We start from the raw sequence: 12,949 nt of genomic DNA on the forward strand, positions 1-12,949 counted from the left end.
GATGCTGCCAGACCTGCTGACTATTTCAAGCATTTTCTGTTTATGTTTCAGATTTCCAGCATCCGCAGTATTTTGCTTTTGTACGTGTGTTGCTATGTCTGGGACTGTTTGAGTGCAATGCTATTGCTTTATAAACAGCGTTGAAACAAACATTTATCTCGCTAACACACAGCACTAATACACAGCTGGATACAAACAGCAGCCTGCAGCAGAGGGTGCAGTGGATGTTTATTAACACAAATAATTCACCAACACTATATTTACTGCTATCCACAATCACACCACGCTTCATCTGAACACGTTTTACTCTTTATTTGCATCAACTTCTTCCTTCCAGAAAACACTTCAATTTGGAACACAGCTTCCAAATCACCTTTATTCACAAACCCGAACACAAGCTGCAAATGCTGCAAACACACACCAGCCCAGACTTTCCCCTTTCTGTCAACCCATTCCTGCATCACTGCCTCTCCACCAAGAGTTTTCGCTAGAATCATACAATCATAGAATGGCGAAAGCACAGAAGGAAGCCATTCGGCCTGACGAACCCATGTTGGCTCTCTGCTAAAGCAACTCACCTCGTCTCACTCCCCAGTCAGTTCAATTTCGCTGGTGGGAAAACTTCTCGAAAGAATAATTCGGGACAAAATTAATAGTCCCATGGACAAATGTGGGTTAATTCAGGAAAGACAGCATGGATTTCTTCAGGGAAAATCATGTTTAACTGTCCTGCTGGAGTTTTTTGATGAGGTAACAGAGAGGGTTGATGAGGGCAATGCTGTTGATGTGGTGTACATGGACTTTCAAAAGGTCTGGCAGTATCTGAATTGTCAGTGACCTGAAACATTAACTCTGTTTCTCTCTCCACAGATGCTGCCAGACCTGCTGAGTATTTCCAGCACTTTTTGTTTATATTTCAGATTTCTAGCATCTGCAGTATTTTGCTTTTATTGACTTTCAAAAGGAGTTTGATACAGTGCAACACAACAGACTTGTGAGCAAAGTTATAACTCATGGAATAAAAGGGACAGTAGTAACATGGATATGGAATTGGCTGAGTGACAGGAAACAAAGAGTAGTGAGCAATGGATGTTCTTCGGGCTGGAGGAAGGTTTGTAGTGGAGTTCCCCAGGAGTCAGTGTTGGGACCCTTGCCTTTCCTGATATATATTAATGACCTAGACCTTGGTGTACAGGGCAGAATTTCAAAGTTTATGGATGATACGAAAATTGGAAGCATTGTGAACTGGAAGGATGATAGTGTAGAACTTCAAAAGGACATAGACAAGTTGGTGGAATGGGAGGACAGATGACAGGTGAAGTTCAATGCAGAGAAATATGAATTGATTCATTTTGGTCAGAAGAACATGGAGTGACAATATAGAATAAAGGGTACAATTCTAAAGGGGGTGCAGGAGCAGAGGGACCTGGGGGTATAAGTCATTGGTTGAGAGAGCGGTTAATAAAGCATACAGTATCCTCGGCTTTAGTAATAGAGGCATAGAGTACAAGAACAAGGAGGTCATGTTGAACTTGTATAAGACACTGGCCTCAGCTGAAGTACTGAGTCCAGTTCTGGGTGCCACACTTTAGGAAAGATGTGAAGGCATTGGAGAGATTATGGAAAAGATTCATGAGAATGGTTCCAGGGATGAGGAACTTCAGTTATGAAGATAGATTGGAGAAGTTAGGACTGTTTTTCTTGGAGAAAAGAAGGCTAAGAGGAGATTTCATAGTGGTATTCAAAATGATGAGGGGTGTGGACAGAGTGGATAGGGAGAAACTGTTCCCACTTGTGAAAGGATCGAGAATGAGAGGGCACAGATTTAAAGTAATTGGTAAAAGAAGCAAAAGCGACATGGGGTAAAACTTTTTCACGCAGCGAGTGGTTAAAGTATGAACTGCCTGAGAATGTGATGGAGGCAGGTTTAATTGAAGCATTCATAGGGGAATTAGACTGTTATCTGAAAAGGAAGAATGTGCAGGATAATGGGGAGAGGACGGGGAAGTGACATGAGGTGAATTGCTCATTTGGAGAGTCAGTGCAGACACGATGGGCCAAATGGCCTCCTTCTGTGCAGTAACAATTCTGTGATTCCAATATTCAAGTCATTTATATGTATGGTGGTCCTGACACTGACCCTTGTGGACATCACTGTTCACCATCTTCCATACTGAAAAACAACCAAATACCACAACTCGCTTTTCTTGATATTTCATACATTTTTTAATCTAAGCAGATACTGACCCTCCTATTCCAGGAGCCTCAGTTTTGTTACCCAGCCTTTTATGTGGTAGTTTGTCAAACGCTTTCTGAAAATCCATATAGACAACATCCATTGCTTTCCCTTCATCAACCTTTTCTGTTATTTCATCAAAAAAATCAGTTATTTATTAATAGATGCAGCACTGAAACTGGCCCTTCGGCCCACCAAGTCTCTGCCGACCAACAACCACCCATTTCTGCTAATCCAACATTATTCCCAAATTCCCGACCACATCCCCCACCACCTACCTCCACTGGGGGCAATTCACAATGGTCAATTTACCAATCAATCTGCAAGTCTTTGGCTGTGCGAGGAAACACACGCAGTTACAGGGAGAACTCAAACTGCGCACAGACATTAGCCAGAACTGAACACGGATCGCAGGAGCTGTGAGGCTGCGGTGCCAAACACTGTTCGCCCAAAATGACCGTAGCAGGACTCGAACCTACAATCTTCTGATAACCTCGTTAAATACACCAGTGTCAGACGCCTTATCCATTAGGCCTCACGGCCAATAGTGAAGGATTGGAGAGGTGCTGAACCTCTCAGTTTTCGGTCTACCCAAACCAAGTTCAAGGCCTGAATAATGAACCGATTGCCTCTCATTAGTTCTGTGAATAATACAGTGATTTAATAGACAAAGTTTTGAAACATTCCTGCCCATAAATCTTGATAACAGAGAGTGTGTGGATCTCCTGACTCAGAATGTTTAGTGGATACAGTCCTCAGATCCGACAAGCAATCCCTGAACATCCACAGTAAAGACAATGTGGATGAGGAAATGGAAGAGCCGGGAGCTGAAACTCAGGGACGGCCGAGCTCTCCTGTCATTGAGCTTGTGTGTCTGCTCTGCTCGCCGCACTTCCGGCTCTACTTTGTTTCCAATGAAAAGATGAAAAGGGCCGTTCGGTTTTCCTCTCACTGACAGCGTGTTTCACTCGGGTTAATATAACCCGGGACTTTTGCTGCTGAAATGAATTCTGCAAGGTCCCAGCAAACACACCGGCTCCCTCCTTTCTCCCCTCTTTCTATCGGATTGTTTTACCAGGAGGGGCTCAATAATAACAAACCCCCTGCAGGGAATGATCGCAAATTGAGCATCTATATGGGGCAAGTGGGCAGCTTTCTGGGTTCTAGGTTCCCCCTTCCCCGCCCCTCCCTCCCTTCAGTCCAAGCCCCTCTTCACTTTCTTTGGGACTTTGATGAGGGTGAAATGGGGAAAGTTCCCATTGATGTTTGAATGCTGAATTGCTGCAGATCTCTGCGCACGCGCGGTGTTGCCCCGCCCCCAGTGGGACGTCACAATGAGGAGTGGAGCGCATGCGCAGCCTTTCCCCAACCCAATCTGTGAGGCCATTCACTCAATCAAGGGATGATGGTTTAAATCAGCTGCTAATGGAGACTTCCCGGGCCTGGGGGAAGGGAACAAACAGCATCTGCTTCCAGCAACCACTGCTTTGGGAGCGTGTCCGCAGATGTGCTCAGAGATTCGCATTGAGTGGTGGGAAGTTGAGGGGGAGTCGGGGAGTGTTTGTAACAGACACTGTGGAGCAGGAGCTGCTCCTGGAACATGGAGTGAGCCGGGGACATGGGGAAGGGAGAGTTCATTCTCGGACAGTGTCTGTACAGGCTCAGGGAGACACAATGGGAAGAAATCACTATTGAAAATCACTGACAATTTTACCACCCAAAGGTGAGGGAATTTTCCTGCTTTAATTCCAGTCTCTCACTGTTTGTTGGATTGTGAACAGTGGGGGAAAAATAGCCGCAAAATAACCATGTGGACAGTTCGACAAAGAGCATTTATTGCAGACACCAGGTGAGAAGTGTGAAAGGCACATTTTAAATAGTGGCTGCTTGTTTTCCGTTGAAATAGAAATGTGACTGTGTAAAGGTCCCTGCTCGATCGGACAGTCCCTGTCATTGAGCAGTGCAGGGCTTGTGTTGTTTCTGAATGTCACAAACTTGTTGTAAAACCACTGCAAACACCTGGTAAACAGAAGCTGAATACAGCAGTACTGCAGTGGAGTCAGACACTGACACTGTTTGTGTTCTTGGTTTTCATTTTGTGATTGTTCATAATGATTATTATTGGGACGATTACATTGATCGCTTTTGTATCTTCTATCTCACCAGTTCTTTCATTCCTGCAGGAAAATACATGAAGGAACCTGACTGGATGTGGTGATTCTTGGACACAAGGAAAAGTGCAGCGAGCTCGTTCCAACACACAGTCGGTACAGGATCACTCCCAAAGCACAGAGATACTGCCAGCTCATCAGTTTCACTGGAACAAACAAAAGAAGTAGTCAGACAGACACTGATCCCAAAGTCGAGAGACACATTTTCAATCCAACAGTCAAACAACAGCAGGAGAGACAGAAGTTGTTTCCATTTCACTCCAATTCAGTACAGCTGACAGGTTGATACATCAATCACAGTCCAAAAACAAACCCATCATCAGATCTAAATAAACTCTGTCACCATGGTTACATTTTAAATATAAACCTTGAAACAGAACAGACAAAATTTGCATGATTGAAAGGTACAGAATGAATGCAAGGAGGCTTCAAGGGGATTTGGACAGGGTAAGTGAATGGGCAAGAACATGGCAGATGGAATATAATGTGAATAAGTGTGAATTTCTCCACTTTGGGAGAATAAACAGAAAGACAGAGTATTTCTTAACTGGTGAGAGGTTGAGAAGTGTCGATGTCCAAAGGTACCTGGGTGTCCTTGTTCATGAGACACTAAAAGCTCGTGTGCAGGTGCAGAAAGCAATTAGGAAGGCAAATGGTATGTTGGCTTCATTGAAAGGGGATTTGAGTACATGGTTAAAGATGTATTGCTTCAATTGTATAAAGTCTGGCTGAGACTGCACCTGGAATATTCTGTACTATTTTGGTTTCCTTATTGAAGGAAGGATAGACTTGTCACAGAGGGAGTGCAACAGAGATTCACCGGACTAATCCCCTGGGATGGTGGGATTGTCTTATGATGAGAGACTGCAGAAACTGGGCCGAAATTCTCTGGAGTTTCGAAGAATGAAAGGTGATCTCATTGAAACTTACAAAATTCTTACAGGGTAGATATGGAGAGGATGTTTCCTCTGTCTGGTGAGTCGAGAACAAGGGGACACAGACTCAGAATAAGGGCAGGCCATTTGAGACTGAGATGAGCAGGAATTTCTTTACTCAGAGGGTGGGAAATCTGTGGAATTCTTTATCCCAGTGGGCTGTGGAAGATCAATCATTGAACATATTCAAGACAGAAATCGATAGATTTCTAAATACTAACAGGATCAAGGGATATGGAGATAGCAGGAAAAATGGCGTAGAGGTAGATGATCAGTCACGATCTGTTTGAATGTTGGAGCAGGCTTGATGGGCTGAATGGCCTAATGCCCCTATTTCCTATCATCCTTTGAATCCCAATAATGTACATCAGAACGTTAGACCAAGTTATGCATTACATACCAGTTCAAAAATCCCACAGAGATTAAGACTGAAAGATACAGTATCAATTCCATTACTACAAAATGAAGGACTTGGAGCTTGCAGACCAGCCCATGTATAAGATTGAAAGTTATATTTTCATTCACAATCGTTTTCACAGAGCTAAATATTAAATACCAATCCACAACTTGTACAGGACTACCAAATAAAACCTACAACTGTAAAATACAGTTAATCCATATTTTAAATTAAGCACAAGGCAAACAAATATTGATACATTAAGAGAGTGGGAAACAGTGAGAGCAGAGTGGAGCATCAAGAGCCCAGGAGAGGGAGGGAGCAAGAGTTCACTCGGAGAGCAGGGAACAGCGAGAGCACGCGTCAAGAAAGGCAAAGGAATCCACAATTAATGGGAAAACACTGAATGGTGTAGAGGAAGTGAGGGACGTTGGAGTGAATGTCCACAGATTCCTGAAGTAGTAGTCCAGGTCAATAAGCTGGTTCAGCAGGTATATGGAATCCTTTCCTTTATTAACTGAGTTATAGAATATAAGGGTGATCTGGGTGTCCATGTCAATAAGTCACTGACAGCTAACATGCAGGTGCAGCAAGCAATTAGGAAGGCTAATAGTATGTTAGCCTTTATCACAAGAGGATTTGAGTACAGGAGTAGTGAATTCTTGCTTCAATTGTATAGAACCCTGGTTAGACCGCACTTGGAGTACTGTGTACAGTTTTGGTCTCCTTACCTTCGGCAGGATATTATTGCCATGGAGGGAGTTCAACGAAGGTTCATCAGACTTGTTCCTGGGATGGTGGGATTGTCCTATGAAGAGAGATTGGGGAAACTGGGGCTGTCTTCTCTAGAGTTTTGAAGAATGAGAGGTGATCCCATTGAAACCCACAAAATACTTAAAGGACAGTCAGGGTCGATGCAGCTAAGATGTTTCCCCTGGTTGGGGAGTCGAAAATCAGGGGACACAATTTCAAAATAAGGGGGAAGCCACTTCGGACAGAGATGAGGAGAAATGTTGTTACTCAGAGGGTTGTGAATCTTTGGAATTCTCTACCCCAGAGGGCTGTGGAAGCTCAGTCGTTGAGTATGTTTAAAGCAGAGATTGACAGATTTGTAAATACAAATGACATAAGGGAATATGAGGAAAGTGTGGGAAAAAGGTCATTGAAGTGGATGTTCAGCCAAGATCATATTGAATGGCGGGGCAGTCTCGATGGGCTGAATGGCCGACTCCTGCTCCTATGTTTCGATGTTCCTAACTCCACATTATCGATGAGACACAGCCTGAGGCCGAATTGTCGGGTGGTGCAAACAGATAACACTGCTTCTGATCTTCACCAGAACAGAGACTGAGATGTAACATTGATCATCAAACGGACTGTGAGAGAATACAACAGAATAAAACACATGGAGAGACACTGTGGAATAACAAATAGATTAGATTGGCATGTTGAATTTTGATTGGAATGGATAAAACACCAGAAACAGCAGATTAAATTGGGATTCTCATCATTATATTGATCTGAGACAGAAAAGAGAAACTGATGGGAAGAAGGAAGAATGGAGTTTTTCACTCACCCATGAAAGCTGATTAAAAAAAGATGCAAATAACAGAGAATTTCACCAAAAAGGGAGATTAAATGCTGCCGAAACCTTGGATCGAAGGATGCCCCAACAGATCACCTGTTTAACTGTCTCCTCACTGGGGGATTTCAATCAGTGAGCAATATTATTCGCTACCTTTTTTTTGTTAAATGAACCCAGAACTGTCTCTTGGAGTTAATATCTGCATTCCGACTCCTGAATATTTTCTGGACACATTTCCTGCTGAAAGAACTGAGAACTCTTTTCTAATTTACACAATACTATATACACATTCATCAAACCTCTTAAGCTAGCATCCTTGGTGCTGCTCTCTCTTCTCCCAAACCTCATCTCATGTGACTGTTACATCATCACTCTGACAGTGGGAGGGGTTGATCCCACTATCTTCAGCATTAACCCTTTACATCCTTATACTACACTGTCTGTCCAAACAAATGGGTGGAGGGAACTTCCTTCATTTATTCAAACACTTGAAAATCAACTCAAAGCCATCAGAGAGAGAGAGGGAGAGAGAATGTCAGAGAACTTCCTGCATCCAGTCCTGACCCTGTCACACTCAGCAGCTGCTCACCCAGACCCCACTCTCATCAACACTGAACATTGTGACAGAGACCCTTCAAATAATGTTTATAAAAGGCGGAAAAATTCAAAGTTCATCGCAGCCGGATTGAATGGAACAAAGTTTAATATCTTCTCACCGTCTCTCAACACCCACGAGACATAGGTTTTCTTATTTGGTTACTTTGATTTTTCTTGTTCCTGATTGACAAATATTCCAAACCTCGGATCAACCCTCCCACTTGCGTCATGTCCCCAGTCTCGGTTAAAAGCAACACATAACGACACAAACACTCTGAAACAAACAACGCAGTCACACTTTCCTTCAGTGAGATTAATGTCGAGCTGTTTTCCAGATTGAATGTAACCGTGAACAAATTTGTATCAAAGAAGTTGCCTTTGGCGTATCAGCACTGAATTTCTGGACAAGGAGGAACAGCCATTCCCAACTCACATCCTTCACAAAGGCTGTTTTCTCCTGTGACTGAAATTCATCATGTAATTTGAATTCCAAGTTCAAGTTCACAGAACAGAGATATAAATGATTGATAAGGAAACTTCGAAAGCATATCACAAATGTGAAATAAGGCACTGCTGGGAGTTGAACCCAGGCTCTTCTGTTTACTAGACACGTGCTTTCACCAACTAAGCTACAGAGCCAAATCACAAATGCTTTTGCAGTTGAAATCAGAGGAGGATCTGTTTATTCTCATCACACGTCTCCACTGGTCACAACATATTTTAACTTTTCCTACTTACTGATACAGTCATATACTCTATTTTTCCCAAAACTGAGAATGGAGGTGGAGGGGCGACATGATAGAGGTTGACAAAGTTATGAGTGGCAGAGACAGAGTGGATAGTCAGAAGCTTTTTCACAGGGTGGCAGAGTCAGTTACGAGGGGACATAGGTTTAAGGGAAGAGGGGCAAAGTTTAGAGGGGATGTGCGAGGCAGGTTCTTTACACAGAGGGTGGTGAGTGCCTGGAACTTGCTGCCGGGGAAGGTGGTGGAAGCAGGAAAGATAGCGACGTTTAAGAGGCATCTTGACAAATACATGAATAGGATGGGAAGAGAGGGATACGGTCCCCTGAAGTGCAGAAGGTTTTAGTTTAGACAGGCATCAAGATCGGCGCAGGCTTGGAGGGCCGAATGACCTGTTCCTGTGCTGTACTGTTGTTTGTTCTTTGTACATAGATAACACGTTTATAGATGTGGTCACCCCACAGCTTAAGAGTATGCAGGGAGAGAGGGAATGGGTGACCACCAGGCAGTCAAAAAGAATCAGGCAGGTAGTGCAGGACACCCCGAGTGCGTCTCACTCTCCAGCAGGTATTCAGTTCTGAATACAGAGGACAATGATGCTTCACCTGGGGAGTGCAGCCGGAGCCAAGTCCATGACACCATGGGTGACTCAGCAGCAAAGGGGAGTACAGGGAAGACTGGAAAAGCCATAGTGATAGGTGATTCAATCGTCAAGGGAACAATCAGGTGTTTCTATGGCCACAGACGTGAATCCAGGAATGGAATGTTGGCTCCCTGGTGCCAGGGTCAAGGATGTCACTGAGCAGTTGCAGAGCACCCTGAAGCGGAAGGGTGAACAGCCAGCAGTGGTAGTCCACATCAGAACCAACAACATAGGTAGATATAAGGATGTTGTGCTGCAGTCAGAACTTAGGGAGTGAGGTAAGAAATTAGCAAGCAGGACATCAAAAGTAATAATCTCCGGATTACTCCCAGTGCCACGTGTAAGTGAGTACAGGAATAGATGGATAAGACAGATGAATGTACAGGAATAGATGGATAAGACAGATGAACGTGTGGCTGGAAAGATGGTGCAGGAGGGAGGACTTTCGATTTTTGGGACAGGTTGGACGGGTTGCACCTGAACCGAGCCAGGACGGAGTTCCTTGCAGAATGTTTTGCTAGTGCTGTTGGGGAGGGTTTAAACTAGTTTGGCAGGGAGATGGGGACTGGAAGGTAGAGTCAGATCAGAAATGAAAATGGAAGGCAGAAAATTAATGGAGTCTGGAAGAGAGAGGAAACACTGATTAGAAAATTCAAAACAAAAAATGTTGGCAGTGCTCAAGGACATCTAAATCAATGCAATGAGTATAGCAAATGAAGCAGATGAGCTCAGGGCACAGTTAGACACATGGCAGTATGATATCATAGCTATTACACAAACATGGCTAAAGGAGGGACAGGCATGGCAGCTCAATCTTCCTGGTTACAGAGTTTTCAGACGTGAGGGGGAAGGGGATAAAAAAGGAGGGGGAGTGGCAATTATGGTCAAAGAAACTATTACAGCTGTGAGGAGGGATGATATGTTGGAAGGTTTATCAAATGAGATCGTATAGATTGAGCTGAGGAACAAAAAAGAGGCAATCACACTGCTGGGAGTGTACTATAGACCCCTAAACAGTCAGAGGGAGATGGAAGAGCAGATATGTAGGCAAATATCTGAGAAGTGCAAGAACAATAGGGCAGTAACAGTGGGGGATTTGTACCACCCAAGCATTAACTGGGATACTTTTTGTGTAGAGGGAATTGAGGGAGCAGAATTCTTGAGGTGCATTCAGGAGTACTTTTTTAGCCAATATGTAGCAAGTGCAACAAGAGAGGGTGAAGTTTTAGACTTAGTTTTAGGAAATGAAGAGGGGCAGGTGGAAGGAGCGGCAGTGGGACAGCAATTTGGTGATAGTGATCATAATTCAGTCAGTTTTAATATAATTATGGAAAGGACAAGGACAGAACAGGAGTTAGAGTTCTCAATTGGGGTAAGACCAACTTTACTAAGGTGAAGATTGATTTACCGAAAGTGGACTGAAAACAGGTAGTTGAAGGTAAATCAGTGTCAGAGCAGTGGGAAGAATTCAAAGGGGAGATTCCAGGGGTTCAGAGTCAACATGTTCCCACAAAAAAAAAGGGTGGGAAGGCCAAAACTAGAGCCCCATGGATGTCAAGGAGTTTACGGGTGTAATAAGGCAGTAAAGGAAAGTTTATGCCCAACACAGAGAACTGAATACTACAGAAAGCCGAGAGGAGTATAGAATGTGGAGGGGGGAAATCAACATTGAAATTAGGAAAGTTAAGCGAGAGCATAAAGGAATATTGGCAATCAAAATTATGGTGAACCCAAAGATGTTTTATCAATACATTGAGAGCAAAAGGATAAATAAGGAAAGAATAGGGCACAGAAAAGACCAAAAAGGGAACCTATGTGTAGAGCAGAAGATGCTGGCATTGTTCTGAATAAATACTTTGCATCTGTCTTCACAAAAGAGGGGGAAGATGCATATATTGTAGATAAGGAAGAGGGGTGTGAAGTATGGATGTGATCCATACAGAGGGAGAGAGGACATATTAATGGGATTAGTGTATATGAAAGTTGATAAATCACGAGCGCCGGATGGAATGCACCTCAGGCTGTTAAAAAGAAGCAAGAGAGGAAATAGCAGAAGAGCTGATCATCATTTTCCAGACCTCACTGGATACAGGTGTGGTGATGGAGGATTGGAGGACTGCTAACGTTGTACCTTTGTTTAAAAAGGGAGTGAGGGAGACCAAATAATTACAGGCCAGTCAGTCTAACATCAGTAGTGGGCAAATTATTGGAATCTATTCTGAGAGACAGGATAAAATGTTACTTCGAAAGGCACAGATTAATCAAGGATAGTCAGCATGGATTTGTTAAGGGAAGATCTTGTCTAACCAACTTGATCGAAATTTTGAAGAATTAAGAAGGAAGATAGATGAGGGTAGTGCAGTTGATGTAGTCTTCACGGATGTAAATGTAGGGGGTATGAGTTTGCAGATGGCACAAAGATTGGCTGTGTGGTAAATAGCAAGGAGGATAGCTGTAGACTGCAGGAAGATCTTCATGGTCTGGTCAGATGGACAGAAAAATGGCAAATGGAATTCAATTCAGAAGTGTGAGTTGATGCACTTGGGGAGGTTAAACAAGGCAAAGGAATGCACACTTAATTGGAGAAGACTGAGAGGTGTAGAGGAAGTGAGGGACCTTGGAGTAAATGTCCACAGATCCCTGAAGGTAGCAGGACAGGTCGTTAAGGTGGTAAGAAGGCATATGGAATCCTTTCCTCTATTAGCCGATGTATAGATTTAAGAGCAGGGAGGTTATGCTGGAACTGTATAAATCATTAGTCAGGCCACAATGAATACTGTATGCAGTTCTGATCACCTTATTACAGAAAGGATGTAATTGCACTAGAGAGGGTGCAGAGGAGATTCACGAGGATGTTGCCGGGATTGGAAAAATGCTATGAGGAAAGACTGGATAGGCTGGGGCTGTTCTCCTTGGCACAGAGAAGGCTGAGGGGAAATCTCATTGAAACATACAAAATTTTGAGGTGCCTGGATAGAGTTGAAGTGAAGGGCCTATTTACCTTAGCAGAGAGGTCAGTGACTGGGGGAAACAGATTTAAAGTGATCTACACTAATGGAATTGATTCTGTATCTTTCCATTTCACAGTGTGGGTGAGTTCTGAACTGGTATCTAATTTGTGTCTCAGGTTACAATATCTTTCAGCACCTTAGAAACTTTCTCTGTAATGAATGTTGAACTTGTATGTAACTTGTATCTCAGGGTACACTATGCGGATGTTTAAACATCCTTTATCATGAATGGATGTGAGCTTTGAGTATGGTATTTAATTTAAATCTCAGGGTACAGCATTACGTTAGATTCTGTGCCATTCAATCAATACTGTGTGCCAATTCTATCTGATATTTAATTGATAGCTAAGTCTGCATTATATTTAGATTGACACATTGTATTTCAATCTGTTAATGAGGGTGACTTTGACCTGGGATTGAGGTATCTGACTGTCAATGGGACTGAATTGGGGTGAAATGGAAACAACTTATTTCTCTCCTGCTTTGTTTGATTGTTGGATTGAAAATGTGTTTCTGGAACTCGTGATCAATGTGGGCCTGACTACTTCTGCAGTCTGAGACTAGGGAACTGATGAACTGTCTATCCCTCTGTACTCTGAGTGATAATGTACCTACTGTGTGTGAGAGGAGC

At 43.2% G+C, this 12,949-nt stretch overlaps 1 non-coding gene across 1 annotated transcript; it reads right to left on the minus strand.

The window, feature by feature from the left end:
• Window positions 1-8,486: 8,486 nt before the first annotated feature.
• On the minus strand, window positions 8,487-8,560 carry trnat-agu (transfer RNA threonine (anticodon AGU)). The gene has a single exon. It is a non-coding gene; the product is annotated as a tRNA-Thr (tRNA).
• Between the last annotated feature and the right edge of the window lie 4,389 nt (window positions 8,561-12,949).

The sequence above is a fragment of the Heterodontus francisci genome, unplaced genomic scaffold (genome assembly GCF_036365525.1).
Source record: "Heterodontus francisci isolate sHetFra1 unplaced genomic scaffold, sHetFra1.hap1 HAP1_SCAFFOLD_51_1, whole genome shotgun sequence".
Classification (NCBI taxonomy): domain Eukaryota; kingdom Metazoa; phylum Chordata; class Chondrichthyes; order Heterodontiformes; family Heterodontidae; genus Heterodontus; species Heterodontus francisci.